The following is a 9051-nucleotide window of genomic DNA, read 5'->3' as shown; positions in this document are numbered from 1 at the left end:
CTTCCGACGACACGGAAGCCCAGCACAAAAGACTATTATCGCCTCTATCAGCAGCGGCAACCTGTAAATACGGTCACCCACAGACACCCTGAAGTTGCCTGGAACACGGTGTGGCGAGCGGTACACACGCCTTTTCTACCTACGACGGTGCGTTCATTGTGGTACGTAGTTGTGAATGGGAAGTTCGCTACTCGTCAGAGGTTACATTCCATACATCTGACGGACGACCCCTTGTGTCCGACATGCTCAGTCGCTGACTCGGATGCACACCGTCTGACGTGTGCCGCGACCAGCGAGTGCTGGCTACTGACGCAGCGCATGCTGGCATTACTCTTGCGGCGATTGCCGGAGTCTATCTCCCCTGATGTATTGCGCCCCGACGTCGTATACTTTCCATCAACCAGAACGAACGCCGTTAACTGGCTAAAAGGCATGGCCGTTCACTACATATTTTGCGATGCTCCCAAAGGTACACTCGACTTTTGGTCCCTATTGATGACGACACATGCAGCTTTCAGCCGCCACCCGAAGTACAGAACTCGTTTCGCAAATTATTTAGGTTCATTATTTGCGGATCCTCCTGCTCACTGGGGCGTTCCGGGTATGAGACGCTGAAAATGAAGACGAATCCTGGAGCATATTGATCCTCTACGGACGGAATAGGGGGGAACGCCTCCCAACAGACGAGAAGACGACTCGGACGCTCGGCTACGGCAGTTGTAGGATCTTTCTTTGTAATGAAACAAAATAAATCTATAATACAAAAAAAAAATGTTGTAAAAATTAAAGAAATAAATAAATAAAAAGAACAACATCGACAAACCCACTCCATCCTCTTCCTGATCCTCCGATCCTCGAACTCGAACACGTTGCTTGGGCGTGGCGGCGGGATGGCCAGGCTTCGGGTGTCGACCCCTGCCCTACCCGTCGTCCTGCTCCTGCAGCGGTTCATTAGGGAAAAAAAAAAAAAAAAGGGGTAGCGTCTTTGATTCATAGTCAAAACGTCTTCGGTCCCGGGTTCGATCCCCGCCACTGTCTAAATTTTGATAAATAATCAGTATTGGTGGCCGAAGACTTCCGGCATAAGAAGTCAGCCTCATTTTGCCAACGGCCTTGTCAAAGAGGGCGGAGGAGCGGATAGAGGTTCAGGGTTCTCTCTTGTCCTAGGGGTGGGAAATTGCCCCTAAGGCGGAAGAATCAGCAATGATCAACGACATGAGGATGCAGAAGGCAATGGAAACCACAGCATTAAAGACACGTAACGTGTATCCACAGGACATGTGGCCTGTAATTGAAGAAGTGTCATGATGATCTCTCCATTGGCAAAAGATTCCGGAATAGTCCCCCATTCGGATCTCCGGGAGGGGACTGCCAAGGGGGAGGTTACCATGAGACAAAGATTGAATAATCATCGAAAGGATAACGTTCTACGAGTCGGGGCGTGGAATGTCAGAAGCTTGAACGTGGTAGGGAAACTAGAAAATCTGAAAAGGGAAATGCAAAGGCTCAATCTATATATAGTAGGGGTCAGTGAAGTGAAGTGGAAGGAAGACAAGGATTTCTGGTCAGATGAGTATCGGGTAATATCAACAGCAGCAGAAAATGGTATAACAGGTATAGGATTCGTTATGAATAGGAAGGTAGGGCAGAGGGTGTGTTACTGTGAACAGTTCAATGACCGGGTTGTTCTAATCAGAATCGACAGCAGACCAACACCGACAACGATAGTTCAGGTACACATGTCGACGTCGCAAGCTGAAGATGAACAGATAGAGAAAGTGTATGAGGATATTGAAAGGGTAATGCAGTATGTAAAGGGGGACGAAAATCTAGTAGTCATGGGCGACTGGAATGCAGTTGTAGGGGAAGGAGTAGAAGAAAAGGTTACAGGAGAATATGGGCCTGGGACAAGGAATGAAAGAGGAGAAAGACTAATTGAGTTCTGTAACAAGTTTCAGCTCAGATCACAATATAGTAGTGATGAAGAGTAGGCTGAAGTTCAAGACATTAGTCAGGAAGAATCAATACGCAAAGAAGTAGGATACGGAAGTACTAAGGAATGACGAGATACATTTGAAGTTCTCTAACGCTATAGATACAGCAATAAGGAATAGCGCAGTAGGCAGTACAGTTGAAGAGGAATGGACATCTCTAAAAAGGGCCATCACAGAAGTCGGGAAGGAAAACATAGGTACAAAGAAGGTAGCTGCGAAGAAACCATGGGTAACAGAAGAAATACTTCAGTTGATTGATGAAAGGAGGAAGTAAAAACATGTTCCGGGAAAATCAGGAATACAGGAATACAAGTCGCTGAGGAATGAAATAAATAGGAAGTGCAGGGAAGCTAAGACGAAATGGCTGCAGGAAAAATGTGAAGACACCGAAAAAGATATGATTGTCGGAAGGACAGACTCAGCATACAGGAAAGTCAAAACAACCTTTGGTGACATTAAAAGCAACGGTGGTAACATTAAGAGTGCAACGGGAATTCCACTGTTAAATGCAGAGGAGAGAGCAGATAGGTGGAAAGAATACATTGAAAGCCTCTATGAGGGTGAAGATTTGTCTGATGTGATAGAAGAAGAAACAGGAGTCGATTTAGAAGAGATAGGGGATCCAGTATTAGAATCGGAATTTAAAAGAGCTTTGGAGGACTTACGGTCAAATAAGGCAGAAGGGATAGATAACATTCCATCAGAATTTCTAAAATCATTGGGGGACGTGGCAACAAAACGACTATTCACGTTGGTGTGTAGAATATATGAGTCTGGCGACATACCATCTGACTTTCGGAAAAGCATCATCCACACAATTCCGAAGACGGCAAGAGCTGACAAGTGCGAGAATTATCGCACAATCAACTTAACAGCTCATGCATCGAAGCTGCTTACAAGAATAATATACAGAAGAATGGAAAAGAAAATTGGGAATGCGCTAGGTGACGATCAGTTTGGCTTTAGGAAAAGTAAAGGGACGAGAGAGGCAATTCTGACGTTACAGCTAATAATGGAAGCAAGGCTAAAGAAAAATCAAGACACTTTCATAGGATTTGTCGACCTGGAAAAAGCGTTCGACAATATAAAATGGTGCAAGCTGTTCGAGATTCTGAAAAAAGTAGGGGTAAGCTATAGGGAGAGACGGGTCATATACAATATGTACAACAACCAAGAGGGAATAATAAGAGTGGACGATCAAGAACGAAGTGCTTGTATTAAGAAGGGTGTAAGACAATGATGTAGCCTTTCGCCCCTACTCTTCAATCTGTACATCGAGGAAGCAATGATGGAAATAAAAGAAAGGTTCAGGAGTGGAATTAAAATACAAGGTGAAAGGACATCAATGATACGATTCGCTGATGACATTGCTATCCTGAGTGAAAGTGAAGAAGAATTAAATGATCTGCTGAACGCAATGAACAGTCTAATGAGTACACAGTATGGATTGAGAGTAAATGTAAGAAAGACGAAGGTAATGAGAAGTAGTAGAAATGAGAACAGCGAGAAACTTAACATCAGAATTGATGGTCACGAAGTCAATGAAGTTAAGGAATTCTGCTACCTAGGCAGTAAAATAACCAATGACGGACGGAGCAAGGAGGACATCAAAAGCAGACTCGCTATGGCAAAAAAGGCATTTCTGGCCAAGAGAAGCCTACTAATATCAAATACCGGCCTTAATTTGAGGAAGAAATTTCTGAGGATGTACGTCTGGAGTACAGCATTGTATGGTAGTGAAACATGGACTGTGGGAAAACCGGAACAGAAGAGGATCGAAGCATTTGAGATGTGGTGCTATAGACGAATGTTGAAAATTAGGTGGACTGATAAGGTAAGGAATGAGGAAGTTCTACGCAGAATCGGAGAGGAAAGGAATATGTGGAAAACACTGATAAGGAGAAGGGACAGGATGATAGGACATCTGCTAAGACATGAGGGAATGACTTCCATGGTACTAGAGGGAGCTGTAGAGGGCAAAACTGTAGAGGAAGACAGAGATTGGAATACGTCAAGCAAATAATTGAGGACGTAGGTTGCAAGTGCTACTCTGAGATGAAGAGGTTAGCACAGGAATGGAATTCGTGGCGGGCCGCATCAAACCAGTCAGTAGACTGATGACCCAAAAAAAAAAAAAAAAAAAAAAAAAAAAAAGACAAAGATTGAAGCACTGGATCTTTTGTAACTCGTAAATGTTGAGCAGCGGAGAAAGTATTAGGTACAGCGGATATGGTTGAAAAAAGGGAAGAAATATGGCACATTCGACATAAAGAAAGAACTGAACATGTGTTCCGAACGATTCCAACATTTTTTTACAGAATGGCTCAAAAGTGTTCCATATTGCGTTAGCAAAACTGTATGTTTCGATCGATTCCAACATTGTTTACAGAATGGCTCAAAAGTGTTTCCATATTGCGTTAGAAAAAATGAAGGACAGCATTCCGACAAAAGAAACGAAACTGGAATTGATCATAATTCCTGTCTTTCATACGATTTTCATTCGAACGTAAGCCTAAACATCGCTGATTTTCTGAGAGGTGTTCAAAATATTACGACACTTTTCCAAAAGCCAATCATCCATAAATACAGGGTGACAACTTTTTTTGGTCATCAGTCTTCTGACATTTGATGCGGCACGCCACGAATTCCTCTCCTGTGCCAACCTCTTCATCTCAAAGTAGAGTTTTTGTCCTCTACAACTCCCTTTAGTATCATGGAAGTCATTCCCTCATGTTTTAATAGATGTCCTATCATCTTGTCCCTTCTCCTTATCAGTGTTTTCCACATATTCCTTTCTTCTCCGATTCTGCGCAGAACCTCTTCATACGTTACCTTATCAGTCCACCTAATTTTCAACATTCGTCTGTAGCACCGCATCTCAAATGCTTAGATTCTCTTCTGTTCCGGTTCTCCCATGTTCCACTACCATACAATACCGAACTCGAAATTTCTTCCTCAAATTAAGGCCGATATCTGATATTAGTAGACTTCTCTTGACCAGGAATGCCCTTTTTGCCATTGCTAGTCTGCTTTTGATGTCCTCCTTGGTCCCGGCGGAGGCTCGAGTCCTCCCTCGGGCATGGGCATGTGTGTTTGTCCTTTAATTTAGGTTAAGTAGTGTGTAAGCTTAGGGACTGACGACCTTAGCAGTTAAGTCCCATAAGATTTCACACGCATTTGATTTTTTGTCCTCATTGCTCCGTCCGTCATTATTTATTTTAATGCCTAGGTAGCAGAGGTCCTTCACTTCATCTACTTCGTGACAATCAATCCTGATGTTAAGTTCCTCGCTGTTCTCATTTCTACTACTTCTTATTATCGTCGTCTTTCTTACATTTACTCTCAATCCATACTCTGTACTCATTAGACTGTTCAGTAGATCATGTAATTCTTCTTCACTTTCACTCAGGATAGCAATGTCATCAGCGAATCGTATCATTGATAGCCTTTCACCATAAAGTTTAATCCACTCCTGAACCTTTCTTTTATTTCCATCATTGCTTCCTCGATATACATATTGAACAATAGGGGCGAAAGGCTACATCATTGTCTTACACCCTTTTTAATACGAGCTCTTCGTTCTTGGTCGTACACTCTTATTATTCCCTCTTGGTTGTTGTACATATAGTAAATGATCCGTCTCTCCCTACGACTTACCCCTACTTTTACCAGGATTTCGAACATCTTGCACCATTTTACATTTCGAACGCTTTTTCCAGGTCGACAAATCCTATGAACGTGTCCTGATTTTTCTTTAGCCTTGCTTCCATTATTAACCGCAAATTCAGAATTGCCTTTCTCGTGCCTTTACAACTATTGAACTATACGATAAAAACGTAAATTAGTAACAAACAACTGCGTGCACTCACTTCATTCAACATGTAAACGTCACTGCAGATATTTGGATTGGCATGTTCGATATGCCTGCCATCATTGGCGATGATGTGGCGCAGACGAATAGCGAAATTCTGCATGACCCGCTGAAGTGTCGGAATATCGATGCTGTCGATGATCTCCTGAATGGTTGTTTTCAGCTCAGTAATAGTTTTGGGACTATTGTCGCACACCTTGTCTTTAATATAGATCCACGAAAAGGAGTCGCTTGTCTTCAGATCTGGAAAATATGGCAGCCAGTCGAGGCCCATGCCAGTGGCCTCTAGGCAACCCAGAGTCAGTATGTCGTCCCCAGAGTTCTCCACCAGGACTGTAGTTTTAATGAAAAATTTTTAACGGTTGTAGGCAGACGACGCGTAGGATCACTGTACTTAAAAAAACACTGACTGACGTTTGGAACCAATCTGACGATATTGTGCTAATAACAACTTTTTGTGTGCTTTACATTCCACATTTATTGTCTGCAGCACCTGCTGGAGTAGGTAAACCATCTTGCAGTTATCTTAGAATGAGTGAGTGACCGAAATCACGAATAGCACATCTCTATATCTCTATATCAATAGTCCCACTGGCCGAGCGGTTCTAGGCGCTTCAGTCTGGAACCGCGCGACCGCTACGTCGCAGGTTCGAATCCTGCCTCGGACTTGGATGTGTGTGATGTCCTTAGGTTAGTTAGGTTTAAGTAGTTCTAAGTTCTAGGGGACTGATGACCTCAGATGTTAAGTCCCATAGCGCTCAGAGCCATTTGAACTATTTTTGAATAGTCCCACTTCCTTAAGCAAAAAATATCACATATTTACCCTCACTCCGTTGCAGTGCATACCAATTTCTGCAATCTATGTGTGTTCACGACACTTTGTTGCTTTACAAATACGTCCTGTGGTGCCTCTAAAAGCTGTTAACTTTGGATTGGAAACATCAACGACACTGAGTAGCTGTTGCACTGATACTGCTGCTGTCGAAGATGGGAATTCGGAGACAAAATGTTTAGCAGTCAACTGCCCTTCAATAAGTACGTCACTTTCTCGCACAGCTTCCCCCACTCTACTTGAATGAGCCCCACCTTCAGGCCTAACTGCACATTCTCAATTTGCACTGTAACTTTGAGGTCATTGTCTGCTGCTATCCCAACATTTTTGATTACATGATACATACTGGTGAGCTGCAACATCGATACAGCAGCTCTACACTTTATAGTCATTGTCCACCCATCCTGTGAGGACACATCTGCTCGTTTTACATGACTAATCTCTGAAGCAAAAGTATCATATGACTGCAGCTAGGATCGTATCTGTTGGCCTACTCCATTCGAATGTGTGACGAAAAAGAAGGTCTCCGGAAAAGACAACGTATTTTTCCTGAAAACATGTGGGTGGATTAGGAAATTTATAGGTATATGAAGGCAATTTTTTTTTCTCCATGAGCGTGTTGGCTTGGGATAGAAGAGTAATCGGTAACACTGGTGTGATGTACCCTCCACTATGCAGTTTACAGCCACTTGTAGTCTTTTGTTTTAGATGTCGGATGTTCACATGTGATGGAGTTGTCCGCATGTGTACAGGAAGATCTGTGGTGGAGTCAGTTGTTCACCTGAACGTAGCTAAATCTACTGGACATTAAAAGGGCTAGATATCCTGTACACTGACATCGGAAGCGTTAACTGCCGTGAAATTCCTAGAAGTAAGCATCTGGCATATGTTAGGTTTGTTCTCATTTGATGGAATCTTAAGGAAAGTGACCCAAGCACAAGGAACTGACAAGTCGGTGAGCTAAGGTACAAGACTATGTCACGCTCTAATTCATTTCAGTGGATTTTTAAGTGGGCTGTGATCCATCAGCAAAGAAGTGAGTGTCTAGGAGGCGAGTGACAGCAAATACCGTCGGTTTATCGCTTAGTGATGAGCCTTGCATGAAGCACATCTTTCCGAAATCCGCTCAGCAGCTGTTATGGCAGAACACCTAAAGGAAAATTTGGAAAATATTTCGAGTAGATTTCCCGACCATGTCATAGTTTTGGGTGGAGATTTTAATTTACCAGATATAGACTGGGAGACTCAAACGTTTGTAACGGGTGGCAGGGAAAAAAAATCCAGTGAAATTGTTTTAAGTGTATTATCTGACCAGTTAAACAGAGAACCGTCTCGTGGCGATAACATATCAGTCCTCTTAGTGACAAACAGACCCGAAGTGAAACTTCCTGGCAGACTAAAACTGTATGTCCGACCGAGACTCGAACTCGGGACCTTTGCCTTTCGCGGGCGAGTGCTCTACCATCTTTTTTTTTTTTTTTTTTTTTTTTTTTTTTTTTTTTTTTTTGTCAGGGGTACCGAGTGCCGGTAAAGCTGGCGCCCTTTTTTTTTGTTTTTGTATTCTTTATTATTGAACAAACGGAGAGTACATATATATATACACAAAGCAAAAGTTCTTCAAGGTACCAGTTAAACATATACAAATGAGTGGTAGGTAAACAAATTATTAGAATAACATGAAATACAACAAGTTAGAACATATCCTGTTTTCCTTTTTTTTTTTTTTTTTTTTGTTTTTGTTTAAAAATTTGTATTGAACAAACTAAAAGTACATATACATTCACTATGCAAAAGTTCTTCAAGGTACCATTTAAAAATATACAAATGACTGTTAGTTAAACAAAAAAAATATTAAAAAAGAAAAACATTAAATACAACAAAATATAACATATTCTGTCTTCTCCCTAAAAAAAAAAAAAAAAAAAAAAAATTGGGGTTGTTTTTGGTCGATGCATGAGAACATGGATAAGGGTGTTGCATCATGTGACAGGTAGGCATGGTACACCCCAACTTTGAGGGGGGTCAAGGAAGACGCTGCGGAGATAACCGGCAAAAGTTTGTCGGTAAGATGGTTTTCGGGTGAGGGTGCTATGCGCGGTCACAACTTTGTACCAGAAGTCAAGGACTGTATGCGGACCACTCCGAAAGAGATATTCTAAAGCCTGTCCTCGAAACCAGATTAGGGTATGGTGCTTAGCAAGAGGGTAGTGAAATGTCTGGGGCAACAACAGGAAATTCGGGGTTACCGTCGTTGGCGGGGTACGGAGGTAAAAGCCCACGATTCGTTGGATGAGGAGCCATACGTTTTGTTTCAGGGGGCACGTAAGACGGTGCTCGTCGGTGTCTTCGAGCTG

Source organism: Schistocerca piceifrons, chromosome 8 (genome assembly GCF_021461385.2).
Source record: "Schistocerca piceifrons isolate TAMUIC-IGC-003096 chromosome 8, iqSchPice1.1, whole genome shotgun sequence".
NCBI classification, from domain to species: domain Eukaryota; kingdom Metazoa; phylum Arthropoda; class Insecta; order Orthoptera; family Acrididae; genus Schistocerca; species Schistocerca piceifrons.
The sequence above is the reverse complement of the archived record's forward strand: the minus strand, read 5'-3'. Positions refer to the sequence as shown.